Raw genomic sequence first — 13,949 nt, forward strand, 5'->3', positions numbered from 1 at the left:
TTTCAATTTTGTACTATGCCGTTCGGACTTCATGGAGCTCCCGCAACTTTCCAGAGACTGATGGACAGGGTATTACAACCTCATCGAGAGTATGCAGCTGCATATATCGATGATGTAGTCATATACAGTTCTTCCTGGAAAGAACATTTGAGTAGATTAAAAGCCGTCCTACAGTCTCTGAGGAAGGCGGGGCTCACAGCGAACATGGCAAAGTGCGCTATTGGAAAAGAAGAAACAAAATATTTAGGTTTCATAATGGGTAAGGGTAGAGTGAAACCGTTGGTTTCAAAAGTCCAGGCTTTGTTGGATTCACCGGTACCTACCACAAAAACCCAGGTGAGATCACTGTTAGGGTTGGCTGGTTATTACCGCCGCTTTATTCCACACTTTTCCACTATAGCCGCCCCTCTCACTGATCTCACTAAAAAGAACGCTCCAAATAAAATTAAGTGGAGTGCAGAGTGTCAGACAGCCTTTGAATCTATTAAAACTAATTTGAGTCAGGCCCCAGCATTAGTAAGCCCGGATTTCAGCCGAGAGTTCATCCTTCAGACCGATGCATCGCAGACTGGTCTGGGGGCGGTTCTGTCCCAGGAAAAAAATGGTATAGAACACCCGATATTATATATTAGTCGGAAGTTACTGCCGAGAGAACAGAGGTACTCGGTGGTAGAGAAAGAATGCCTGGCAGTAAAATGGGCGGTGGAGTCCTTAAAATACTATCTTCTGGGACGACCCTTTGTACTCATCACAGATCATGCCCCTTTAAAGTGGTTAGACACAATGAAGGATTCAAACGCTAGGATTACGCGGTGGTACCTGGCGCTCCAACCCTTCGCCTTTCAAATAAGGCATCGTGCAGGTAAGTTACATCAAAATGCTGATTTTTTTTCCCGGGAGGGAGGGGAAAAGGAAGGGTTAGAGGTTTCCGAGTGTTCCTTCGGCTCCACTCTGAGGGGTGGGATATGTGATGAGTCAAAGGGGTTTTCGGTCTGCAATTCAGCCTCCCAACAGTAGAAGGCATCAAACCAACTCGGGATTTCCCTTACCAAGGTCTTGTGACCATGACAAAAGTCATCTTTTTGAGGGGCGGCACCTTGGTGAGGGGCGGAAGTACGAGTATGTAAATTCCAGCCACTGGAGTCAAGTGAAATTAAGGATACCTGTCAGTTTGGGATTGGTGATCCACTGACTACCGGGGCGGGGTTTGCATACTAAAGGGAACGTGCTACTGTGTTCGGGGTTGGTCCTAAGGAATAGAGGCGGGGAGAAAAAGGCTGGAGGAGTACTTGGTTGTTGTGGACTGTGTCACGAACGGGGGCCTTACTAACTGGTTCTTTTCTGTTTTTATTCCTTTTGTTTTATTTTTGGATTAAAGCAGAACGCGACGAGGACTAAGAGGCTTCCGTTCCTTTGTTTTTGATTACTCCCGCACTCCCTCCCTCACATCCTTTTTTATTATTTTTCTTTTTTTTCTCGTGTAATATTAAATAAAATTTTAATTGTTACACGTAAATCACTGTCTGGAAAATCCATTTGTACTCACACGCCTCACAATGACTTCATGTTTTGTATATTTTAAGATTTTTCTGGCAATTCACTGATTTGTCAAAAATGTCATGCAAAATATTGTGCTCAAGAAAAAATCCAGAAAAGTCAGGTGGTTTGAAATGTGTGCATGAAGCCTGTGTCTGTGAAATACTAAGAATACCTTAGTTTTACCTCAGTTTTAATGTTGTGCAATTAAAAAATACTTCAGAAATAGGTGTTCAACTGCTGAAATAGACGACACTGATGGGTAATTTACAGAACAATAAACCAAAAACATGACTGTAGTCACTGTGATTTGTCTTAATGCTTTAATCATTTTTAAATCTGTATTTTTTATTTATTTATTCATTTATTTTTTTACAGATTGGCTCTTCAACAGTTTTGCTGATGGATGATGAAACTTTAGTGAGGTACGTGCCCACTCTAGAGGATTTGAAAAGTTATTGCAAAAAACAAGCTTGCAGTAATTCACATGATGGAAAGAACACCAACCATGTGAGAAAAACCTCAGAAAACAAATGTTAAAGCAATCATCAGCAGGCAGTTCTGATTCAAGTGATGATGAAAATCGTTCACAACACAAAGTAGGAAAATCAGTGGTTGGAAACAAATATAATAATAATAATAATAATAATAATAATAATAATAATAACCTTTATTTTTTATAGCGCAATTCATACAGCACATCTCAAGCGCTTTACAGTTTAAAACAGTACACAGTGATATTAATAATGGACTGTGACGGAAAGATGAGTACTGGTGATGAATCTTCCTCCCAACCTGTGAGGGCGCTAAAGAACGAGAGGAGAAGTATCTGGAAGGGCTGGCCTGACAGTTCGTTTCCGGGTCAGGGAAGCGGGTCAGCCTGGAGGGAAGCGCGACTCTGTTGTAAGACCGTATTGATTTGAGAGGTAAACGAGAGGCAGCTGCAACCGTTTATCTCGATATCATGCGGGATTACATATAGGGGCCAGGGTAACGCTGGTCTTCTCCTTCGTTTGGGTTAAACGCTTGGAGAGAGAAGGATCGAGAGAGGAGCTCTCGTTGTAAAGAGGAATTGCGTGTTGTGTTTGTTTTGTAATTGTCTGCGTTTTGCACCACCAGACAGTTAACTCACCTATCCGGAGCTGTCGACCAGGGTCAGCACAATCCGGATCACCACTGCACGGAACCGTCACGAAATACAGTGTCTTCACCCACCACAAGCACGTCTGCACTCACCCAGGACTGGTGACCGTGTGTTCGTTTTGTTCGGGACTGTGCCCTATTATTGCTATCCCCGTGCTTTACACATTGTTGTGTATAGCCGGGGATTTATTATTTAACGGTCACCAGACCTGGATTATAAATAAAAGCACCTTTTCACTGGAAACTGTTGTCTGCCTGTCACTCCTGCATCGCATCACCGCTATACCTGTTCCCCTCCACTAGCCACTTTGCCACACGTGGTGTCAGTAGTGGGATTATGGACCGCAACGCGCTGGCGGAGCTGCTGCAGGCACTGGAGACCAGACGGGATGCAGAGGAGAGACGGAGGGAGGAGCGCTATACGGCGCTCATTGAACGGGTAGGGCTGATCGTTGCTGCAGGAGCGACCCCTACCGGAACATCATTGATGTCGGCCCCGAAGGCACGGGCCATGAAAATGACGGCGGAGGATGATCCGGAGGCATTTTTGGTGGCGTTCGAGCGGCTGGCAACCGCGGCGGGATGGCCTCGGGAGTTCTGGGCAAGCCAGCTAGGACCTTGCCTGGTCGGGGAAGCGCAGGCAGCTTACCAAGCCCTGAGCGACCAGTACGCCACTGACTATGACCTAGTCAAGCAGGCTATCCTCCATCGTCTCAACATCACCCCGGAGACCCACCGGACGCGGTTCCGCGAGTACCGGAGAGCCCCGGAGACACGCCCCAGGGTGGTGGCACAGCGGTTGTGCGACCACATGGTCCATTGGCTGACCCCAGAGAAGAAGACCGCTCAACAAATGGGGGAAGCCATTGTGGTGGAACAATTCTGCCATGTGGTCGGCGCTGAAACTCAGGCGTGGGTACGGCGCCACAACCCTGACACCCTGGAGGAGGCGGTCAAATTGGCTGAAGATTTTGAGGACTCTTTGACGTCAGCCCGGGTCGGGATCCTGTCAGCCCCTGCCCTGCTCAGGAACCAACCTCTCCCTCCCTCTCCTCCAACACCACCACCATCACCCTCAGTCCCGGCACCCAGACCTCCCAGACCGCCGACCCCGTTGGGCCCCCTTGCCTCCCCCCCATGGAGACCAAGGATGGCCCCCAGCTGGGGTAGAGGTGTTGCCCCTGCCCCGTTGCCCTACCAGCAGCGGGACAGATATTTAACCTATGCCCCCTCTGTCCCTCCACTCTGTTTTAGGTGTAACCAGCCAGGACATAGGGCCAGGTCATGCCCCGCTGCTATGGAGTGTGACGTGGCTGCATGCAACTGGACACCTGGAACGGGTAAGCAGGGGGAAAACGGTTGGGAGGGGCCCTGTCTGATTGACGTGGTTTTAGGGAATGTGAAAACCCATGCGTTAGTGGACACAGGGTGTGAGCAAACCTTGATCAGGACAGCTCTCTTGGGCGGTATGTCGTGGCGGCCACAAGGTCAGGTGGCCATCTCCTGTATCCATGGAGACACGGCGGCATACCCCACCCTAAAAGTATATTTATCGGTAGGACCGATAAAACGTCACCTTGTAGTCGGGGTGGCGGAAAGGTTGCCGCACCCAGTTATTCTGGGCCGAGACTGGCCAAAATTCAAAGAATTGGTGCAAATAATGGCAGTCTCAGCCACACACGTAAACGTGGCAGAAAAAGGGAAAAAGGAACGGATTGGTGATGTGTTTCCTTTTCATCCTGAAATGTTTTCCCCTCTGTTCCGTCCTAGAAAAACAAATAAGGAGAGACGGACCGCGAAATGGGAGGGAGCGTCTTTGAGACAAGGCTGGGGTCTGGTGGGAGAGTGCTGTAATGGTAACAAACGCCAGTCGAAGGGAGTGGGAACGCAGTGTGACCGAGAGAGCGAGGTTACTGGGCCGACTAGGGCAGAGGTTATTCCAGCCCCTCTCAATATACCGGACCCGTGGTACTCAAGCGCGGACCTAGTGTGGGGCCAAAAGAACGACCCGTCACTGGTGCACGCTTGGGGGCAGGTCCGGTCCATTGAAGGTAAGGATGTTGATGGCGCTGGGCCGCTAGTATATCCACATTTCAGTATAAAGGGGCAATTACTATATAGGGTAAACCTAGCCGCGGGCACAGGACAGCCTGTAACACAATTATTGGTTCCCCCGTCTTGTCGGACCGAGGTCATGAGGCTGGCGCATGATATCCCTTTTGCGGGGCACCTCGGAGCCGAGAAGACAAGGGAGCGAATATTGGCTCGATTCTATTGGCTCGGTCTTCATACTGATGTGTCGAAATATGTAGCCACATGCCCAGACTGCCAGCGAGTAGCGCCAGGTCGAGTGCGCCCCGCTCCTTTGATCCCACTGCCGATTATTTCCACTCCGTTCGAGCGCATTGCAATGGACATAATGGGCCCGTTGCTACCTTCTGACTCTGGGTATACGCATATATTAGTAGTGGTGGATTATGCAACGCGATACCCAGAGGCAGTTCCATTGAGGTCCACTAGTGCAGCTGCAATAGCCACCGAGTTAGCGCAGATTATGGCTAGAGTAGGGATCCCCAAGGAGATTTTGACTGATCACGGAACCAATTTTTTGTCCAATACGTTACAGCAGGTGTACAAAATATTAAAAATACGTCCCATCAGGACGTCCGTTTATCATCCACAATCGGACGGTTTGGTTGAACGTTTTAATCAGACCTTAAAGTCGATGCTGAGGCGATTTGTAACACAGGAGCAGAAACATTGGGCATCGCTTCTTCCCTACCTCCTTTTTGCGGTGAGAGAAGTGCCGCAGAGTTCAACGGGGTTCTCCCCCTTTGAGCTCCTGTACGGCCGGCAGCCTCGCGGCATTCTCGACCTGCTGAGAGAGGGGTGGGAGGAGCACAAAGGCTCATCTAAAAATGTAGTGAAGTATGTGCTCCTACTACGAGATCGGCTGGATTTGGTCGGTCGTTTGGCCCAAGACAACCTCAGATCGGCTCAGCACCGACAACAGCAGCATTACAACAAAAATGCACGGATTCGAACCTTTCGACCAGGGGACAAGGTAATGCTGCTACTTCCCTCATCTGAATCGAAACTGTGTGCTAAATGGCAGGGGCCGTATGAGGTGATTCGGGCTATAGGAAAAGTAAATTATGAAATTAGACAGCCCGATCGCCGAAATGAACGTGAAATTTATCATGTCAATTTGTTAAAGCCCTGGCAGGCAAGGGAGGTCTTATTTATAGCCCCAGGCAATATGGAGGATGATTTAGGTCCCTGTCCAGAGACCCCGAGCACAAGAGCGATTTCTATGGGGGAACAATTGGTTCCGGATCAGCAAAGAGAGCTGCGTAAGCTTATTGAGGAGTTCAGCGATGTTTTTTCTGACGTGCCCGGCAGGACAAACTTAGTTGAATATGACATTATCTCTCCACCAGGTGTCACAGTGCGAGAGAGACCGTACCGGATCCCGGAAAGTCGATGAAGTGGCGTTCGCAAAGAGGTATGGGATATGCTCGAGCTTGGGGTGATTGAGCCTTCCAGGAGTGAGTGGTGCAGTCCGATCGTCATAGTGGCTAAGAAAGACGGCACCAACCGCTTCTGTGTGGATTTCAGAAAGGTGAACGCTATTGCTAAGTTCGATGCATATCCTATGCCTCGGGTCGACGAACTTTTAGACAGACTGGGAAAAGCGAGGTTTATTTCCACTCTGGACCTGACGAAGGGATACTGGCAAATCCCTTTAACCCGCAGCTCCAGAGAGAAAACCGCATTTTCAACACCAGAAGGGCTGTTCCACTTTAAAACCATGCCGTTTGGGCTACATGGTGCGCCCGCTGCCTTTCAGAGACTGATGGACCAGGTTTTACGCCCACATCATGAATATGCAGCAGCGTATATTGATGACGTGGTGATATACAGCTCCACCTCGCGAGAGCATTTGGCTAGGGTTGCAGCCGTTCTTCAGTCTCTAAGGGCAGCCCGGCTGACAGCTAACTTGAGGAAATGTGCGTTTGCCAAAACAGAGACTCAATATTTGGGATTTTTAATGGGGAATGGAAGGGTGAGACCTGTAGTCACCAAAATCCAGGCTTTGGTTGATGCAGCGATCCCCAAAACCAAGACTCAACATTGTTGTGTATAGCCGGGGATTTATTATTTAACGGTCACCAGACCTGGATTATAAATAAAAGCACTCCTGCATCGCATCACCGCTATACCTGTTCCCCTCCACTAGCCACTTTGCCACATGGACACATTAGGTTATACATTTAAACAAAGACACACAACAAGTTTAGCCCAGAAACAGAGGACATACAGCACCAGTACTGTACAAATATGCTGCAATAAGCAACAAGAAAATAGAGTGGCTGGATACAATGGGAGACAAGTCTGTGTTCATGGTGGGGGTGGTCCTAGAAACATTTCTGTCCCAAAGAACATAGACTGTGATGGGTTGTTAAAGATCAGGAAATATCTGTTTTCTTCTGACAGTCAAAAAACAGAATAAAAAAGTTCACTTAAAAATCTGGGGAATTTTAAAGAAAATGTGTTACTACTTAGTATGACCGTAAGGGATGTGTATGAAAAAGTTAAAATGAGGATTGATCATTTCTACTTGGTGTCTCTGGATCAAAATAATGCAAGTGGTAGACAATGTCCCAGAAGAAACGTCAAGCACTGTGCCTTTCGATGTTGCTGAGTGTGCACAAGTTGATTTTCTAGAAAAAGTCAGCATGTAACCAGTAGCTGAAAGATGTACCTCACATTCTTCCAAAAATGTAAGTGATTCTCTGAAAGAAATGCCTGACAGTCACTGCTTTCTAATTGATTCTACTGCCACTAAATGTGACCTTGGCCTCTGCAGCTCTGGAAACTATAACATCTGCTGCTTTTGCAAGAAGTATATTTTTTTCTGATTCAGAGGTAGAGGTTTATCCGTTCAGTGTTGAAAGTGAAGTGTGATGACACTGTGCCTTGGGAGACACCAGGCATTTCCAATTCATACTAAACAGTTCCTACTTCCCTTAAGCCAGTGCTTGAAACCAGTAACCCTATTCTTTGTTCTACACCGAGCACAGACCACCAAACTCACCTGTAAGACAAGAATGATCACCTTCATCATCTCCTCAACACCTGGACCCAGCTCTGTTCTGCAACAGGTGCGCCCACTGCCACCAAACTTAACAAACTTATTGAAGCAGACATTGAATTTCTTAAAGCAGTTCATTCTCTCTGGATGATGGCCGACTCCAGAAATTCTTGCACTTTGTGACGGGGGCAGATATTATGTGTGTTGAGAAAATTGAAGTGCAGGTGACTACTCTGAGAGGTCTGAGCGAAGGTTGATTGCACACACCTGTGGACCGCTTTTAGAGGTGCCATGCACCTATAATTCCTACCCAGAATTTAGAAGTGAATTCCAGAATATTGTGGATGGTGATTGTCACAGAATGGATATAGTGTGAATGCTTTAATTAAGGTTTGATGTCCCATTCATAAACCAGATACGCAGAGACTGAGAACTTTACTTGGAATTCAACAAGCCTATACTTGGATAAATCTTCTTTGAACTGATTAAAGATATCTTAGAATTTCAGCAATTTAATTGCAGGTGCTAAACACTATAAAAGTGTGTTGTTTGACACAGCAGGCTGCCTTCTCTTAAAAAGCACAATTCTTGTGCTCAAAATCTGCATAGTGAATCCTAATATACATTCACCATTGTTACTTGTAAGCTTTGCTATATGTAAAGTAACCCAAGATATTACATTACTTCAAATAAGAATATTAATATAGACATTTTTACATCCAACAGGACCAAAAGTTTGAGGTGGATTAGCAACTTTCAATTTCCTCCATTTCTATTACCTGTATGTGCCCCAATGTAAGGTTATTTTAACTATATTTGAGCTGTGTTTTAGAATGTCACTTTGTGAATGGGTTAAAATGAAGGCAAATAGCAGAAACAATGGTATTTTTTTTCTTTTATTTAAAAATAAATGTCACATAAATCTGTTATGTAGAAGTTTTCTTCTGAAGGGTTGTATTTCTAAACATAAGTGGATCTTGAGTTTAAAGGAAGAAATCAGACTTACTGTATCACAATTTGAAGGATTTTTCTCACTCAAGTTGTACTGTGTTGGTTATAAGAAAAAGTGTTCTTTTACTTTGCAAATAATATTGACAAATGTACCCAATAGCAATTTCTAATAAAAACAAACAAAAAAATAAATAAATAAAATACAGACGATACAGTGTTACATCTGCTTTTAAAACTGATTAATAACAACTTATCACAACATCTAGTTTTATTTGTGATTTTAAATCTTAAGTGTTTCCTGTTTTAGGTCTGACCCATGAAAATTTTGTAAAGTGATTTCTTTTTTTTCTTCATTGGCTGGGTTTACATGCACATGAAAATCGACTCTACAGTCTTGACTCTGTGACGTTGTCACGCAAAACTTCAAAAGAACGTCCTTTGGTCAGTGCGACTTTAAGGGCAGGGTCAATCGCTTTCTCAAGAAAGGCCCTACAAAACATAGATACACACACACACACACACACATACACACTCATTTAAGGACTACTTCAACACTAGAACCAAGAGTATACATCATATCAAGAGTGTACATTATGAGCAGTGGACTGTGAGGTATAGTTTGATTTCGCTGAGCACCAGTGGGATTGGTGTTCCAAAGGTGAGCAACTGTGTTCAGTTTGTCCTGTATCAAAATGAAATCCATGCTTTTAAAAAAAAAATAAATCACTACATTTGCAAACATAGTATCCCATGTGAACCAAATTCCAATTTATGTAAGTATTGTACAAATCATATTTCTAAAACCATTAACCCGTTAAGTGCCATTGTGCTTATTTGAGGACAGGCTACTTTGTAATTTGTGTAGCATTAACTGGCATTTATCTTTTTTAAAAATGTTCTTTTTATTACTGTATTATAAATTACTCATTTTGTAAACCTCAAAATTTGTCTAAATTTAACCCCACGCACGCACACACAGACAGACAACTACTTGTGTGACAAGGTTGTCTTAGGCACAAGGATTGCACAACACTTCACATGCAAGTAAAAAGTAATAATATGTGAGCACGGGGAATTGCACTTTATTAATTCACGTGCAGTTTTACCGAGACTCCAATTGAATGATTGATTAGCAATCGAGTCTTGGTACAGCTGCATAAAAGCAGCATGTTTTCACTCCCTCAGGGTTGTGTGTTCGGTGAGTGAAAAACAGGACTGGAGATGGAGGTAATAATAATAGTAATAATAATAGCAGCTCACCGTATTTGGCTGTGTAGTTAGTTTTTGTTTGTCTCTTTGTTTTGGCTGCCAGTGCCGTGTCCTGTTGTTTGTGTCTTTCAAACCTTTTATTTACTGCTCTGTTTAATTATTAAATGCTGAGCGCAACCAAGCGCTCAGCTTCACCAAACTCCACCTCTCTGTGTCTCTTCTGTGTTGCTCTCTGTTTCTGGTCTGACGTCACCCACTACAACCGTCTTTGCAACACCCCCGAATTAGCACAACCCACACAGATGTAACACTTATCAACTTGTGTGTATTTACCACATACTGCTCTTTCACACTGGGCACAGATATCAGACGTTTTATTTTTATTGCATTTAATTACCTGGCATTGTTTTGCGTGTGTCACTTGATGCACACTGTATCCAGGTTGAGCTGCGTTTCTCTGCCGCTTTGAAGCTTTCTGATCGAAATGTTTCTGACATCGGTTAATACGTTGTTTCTAGAAAGAAGTGATACTGTTACCGTTTTGTGAACTGACAGCACAATAAAAAAAACTAAAGAAGAGAAACAACTGTCAATAATTGAATATGTGTAACGTGCAATAATTTACCACACACTTCCATACAATTTAGTAAATATTGTTGAATTATCTTGGTATATGGATGGGTTTTTAGGGTATTTGCATCCCTGTTCTTTTCATGATGAACACTCTCCCATAAACAATTTTTTTTTTTAATGCTTCAAGGCTTGGGGGGTGGTTGCTCACCCCCCCCCCCCCCCCCCCAGTTGGCGCCCCTGCATATACACTCCACAGCATGATGTGCGGGTAACTGATTTTGTTTTGTTTTTACCAGCCCACCGAGTAGGCAGGCTGAAACAAGCCAGAGTAAACTCAACAGAGGGGCACAGCAGAGCTGGGTCCCGATGAAGGAATCGCGCTTGTATTATTTTTTATTTCTAAACTGCAAGGCAGTAAAATAAAACTACACACACACACACACACACACATCAGCAAAGCTGTGAAGGTAATACAACAGACACCACGGCAACCCGGGTGAACTGAAATTTTTAAGTGCACCGAGAGGGAGGGCTGGGGAAATCCGGCAGAGTCAACTCCACCTCGGGGTACGGCAGAGTCAGGGTCCGGTGGAGGATCATGCGTCTCTTTTTATTTTTAAACTGCAATAGCAGAGGAAAACACAAAACAGCCAACGCTGTAAGGTTTCAAGCAGACTGCAATCACAAAACGACATAGGCTATTACACAGAAAAAGAGTAAACACAGCGCAGTAACTGGACAGGGATGTCTAGCCTGAGTGCCGTGCGCACAGAGTATCGTGCACTATGTGCACGGCATACCATGCAGCACCATGCGTACCGCACTAGCGTAGTAATGGTATCAAGCACCGTGTGCACCACGCACACCGAGTACCGAGAGCACTATATGTACCATGTACCTTGTACTATGCTGCGCTGATTGTGCACTACCACTGCGTCGCTGGGCACCGTGTGGCATATGCACTGAGCACCTGTGCACCGAGATATCTAAGTATCATGGGCTATGTGTGCGCCGCGTTACCGCAGCACCGGGGGGCTGCTACACAATGTGCCTACCCTAACTGCGTAGCTTGTACCAGAGGGGAACACAAGGCTGAAGCCGCGGTGAGCGAGTTGAAGCAGACAGCAAAACACGACAGAAAGATAGTAAAGGGAGAAAGCACACTGTTTGTTTACAAGGCCCGACTCACCGAGATGGGTGGGCCTACGCAGCCGGCAGGGTCTACTCAACGGCTGGGATGCATCAAGGCCTAGCCCGGTGGAGAAACTGTACTCTCAGGAAGAATGACTGCACAGGCAGTTGTTCACATACGACAAACACATATAAAGAACGGCCTACCACATCAGTGGGGAGGCCGCTGAAAGACAGAAAGGCAAAAAAGTCTCCGTATTTTTCAAGTCGTTGATTCCGGGAAAGCGGCAATCAGCTTTCAGCACGAATGCAAGGGAAATACAACCGACTCGAGAAGCTCTTTTCTATCAATACGCTCAGCTCAACACAGGGGTCTTACCGTACCGTCTTGAGAGAGAAAAAGAGGAGGATCTTCCTTTGGGTGACTGTTTTATTCCCTTGGTTGCTACTAGAAAACGATTTATTTCTTTATTTTCTCTTTAAAAAAAAAACAAAAAATAAAAAAAACTTTAAAAACTGTATTTATCTTGAACTTCTGATATTTCGCCAATTAACATTCCAATTATTATTATTATTTATTTCTCATTTCTGGAACAGCCCGAGTAGTATTGAGTCTGACTCGAAACTTGTTGTTGGAGGCGGGGCTTCATTAAAGCAGACAAGGAGTGGATTGGCTGGTGCGGAAAGAACTGAAACAGGGTTGGGAGTTTGACTGGCTGGTTTTGAGTGAGGGTGTTATTTGGATCCGGCCGATGACAGAATTGTGGACCAAGCATGTCTTCCGTTGATTTACTGTCCAGTAGCTGCGAATTGAGCCTTTGTTACAGTGTCCTGTCACAGACATGATTTCACTTGTCTCTAGACCAACGTCAGAAAGTATGTTTAAGTAGCCTTTTATGTTGTCAGATTAGAATGTTAAGGGAAAAAGCGGTATTTGTGCCTGGATTGATTTTAAAATATAATTTAGTTAAGCTCTTCAACGTTCCAGTTGGCTTCTATGCAAAATAGAAGCCTGCTAGATCTGGAAGTTGATTGGCTGTTTGCACTCAATCGTTGTTGTCAGTGCCTCAGAGTTTCATGCATTTAAATCAGTTGAATTTCTAACTGTGACAGTAATTTCTGCATACAAAGTGAACCTTTCTGAAACTGAATATCCTATGAAAATACATTTGTTCTCTTTTTCTTCTCTTTGAGGAAAGAGCAGTAAATATAAATACATGATAATCATGTATTTGTATATCTTGAACTAAAACATATTTTGAGAATAGCTCTATACAGGTTTTAATATGCAGTCTACAATAATATCGGTAAGGTAGGCGTTGTGCATGAATGTTCGTCAGGCCAAACTACCAGATAGTGATTTGTTGTCCTCTATTTTGTGTGGGGTGGTGGTTGTTTGGTGTGTTACATATCTGTTAGGGTTGGTCACATTTGCTCATTCCTATGGCTGGAATATGTGCAATCAGCAAGAAACTGTTTTTTTTTTTTTTTTTTTTTGGTAATTATTTATTTATTTATTTATTTATTTTTAAAGTAGTGTCACTTGATCAAATAAAATAATTAAACTTTTATTTGTTTGTCTCAGGTGTAACCCACCATGGAACATGGAGCAAGCAACAGCCTGCGGACAGAGACAAATGGCAGGTCCTAAATACCTATTTATTGGCCTTGGAGTGTGTAGTGCTGGTAAACAAAAAGCTAGCTAGCACTAACCTAGCCTGGCTCTATAAAGGTATAACATTTGGATTATTGTACCGTTATTGTCCCCGAAAAAAACAGGTTCAATTTTATTTTTAAACCTGTTAAGTAAACTGTTAAGAAACTATTGTTGTAAAAATAATTAAGTAATTGTGTTATACTGTGTCAAAACCAAAATCCAGCAAAACTCAACTCAAGATAGTGAACCTGACACTGAAATATTAGTCCACAATGCATCACTAGGACTAGAAAAAGGACTACACTTCACATAATTCAAGGAAGCCAACTTAGCAATTAATGCCTGGAGTGAGAAAGGGGTCCATCCCTTACATATAGAGAGATCACAGAAGTTGACAGACAGCAATGAGGAGTTAGTAAAGAATGTTACGTTCACTTGTGTCCATCATGGTCAAGCTAAAATTAGAAGTACCCCCCACCCCCCCCCCCCCCCCCCCCCCCCTTGACAGTACTAAGAATTAGTTTAGGACCAATTAAAAATGGATTTTGGCATTCTGTTGTATCTGAAAGATAGCTAACTGCATTCTTGTAAAACTGTAGCTAGATTAGTTATTAATTCCAGTTGCTCCATCCCACATGATATAAAGATGGAATA

This window comes from Polyodon spathula, chromosome 18 (genome assembly GCF_017654505.1).
Source record: "Polyodon spathula isolate WHYD16114869_AA chromosome 18, ASM1765450v1, whole genome shotgun sequence".
In the NCBI taxonomy this organism is placed as follows: domain Eukaryota; kingdom Metazoa; phylum Chordata; class Actinopteri; order Acipenseriformes; family Polyodontidae; genus Polyodon; species Polyodon spathula.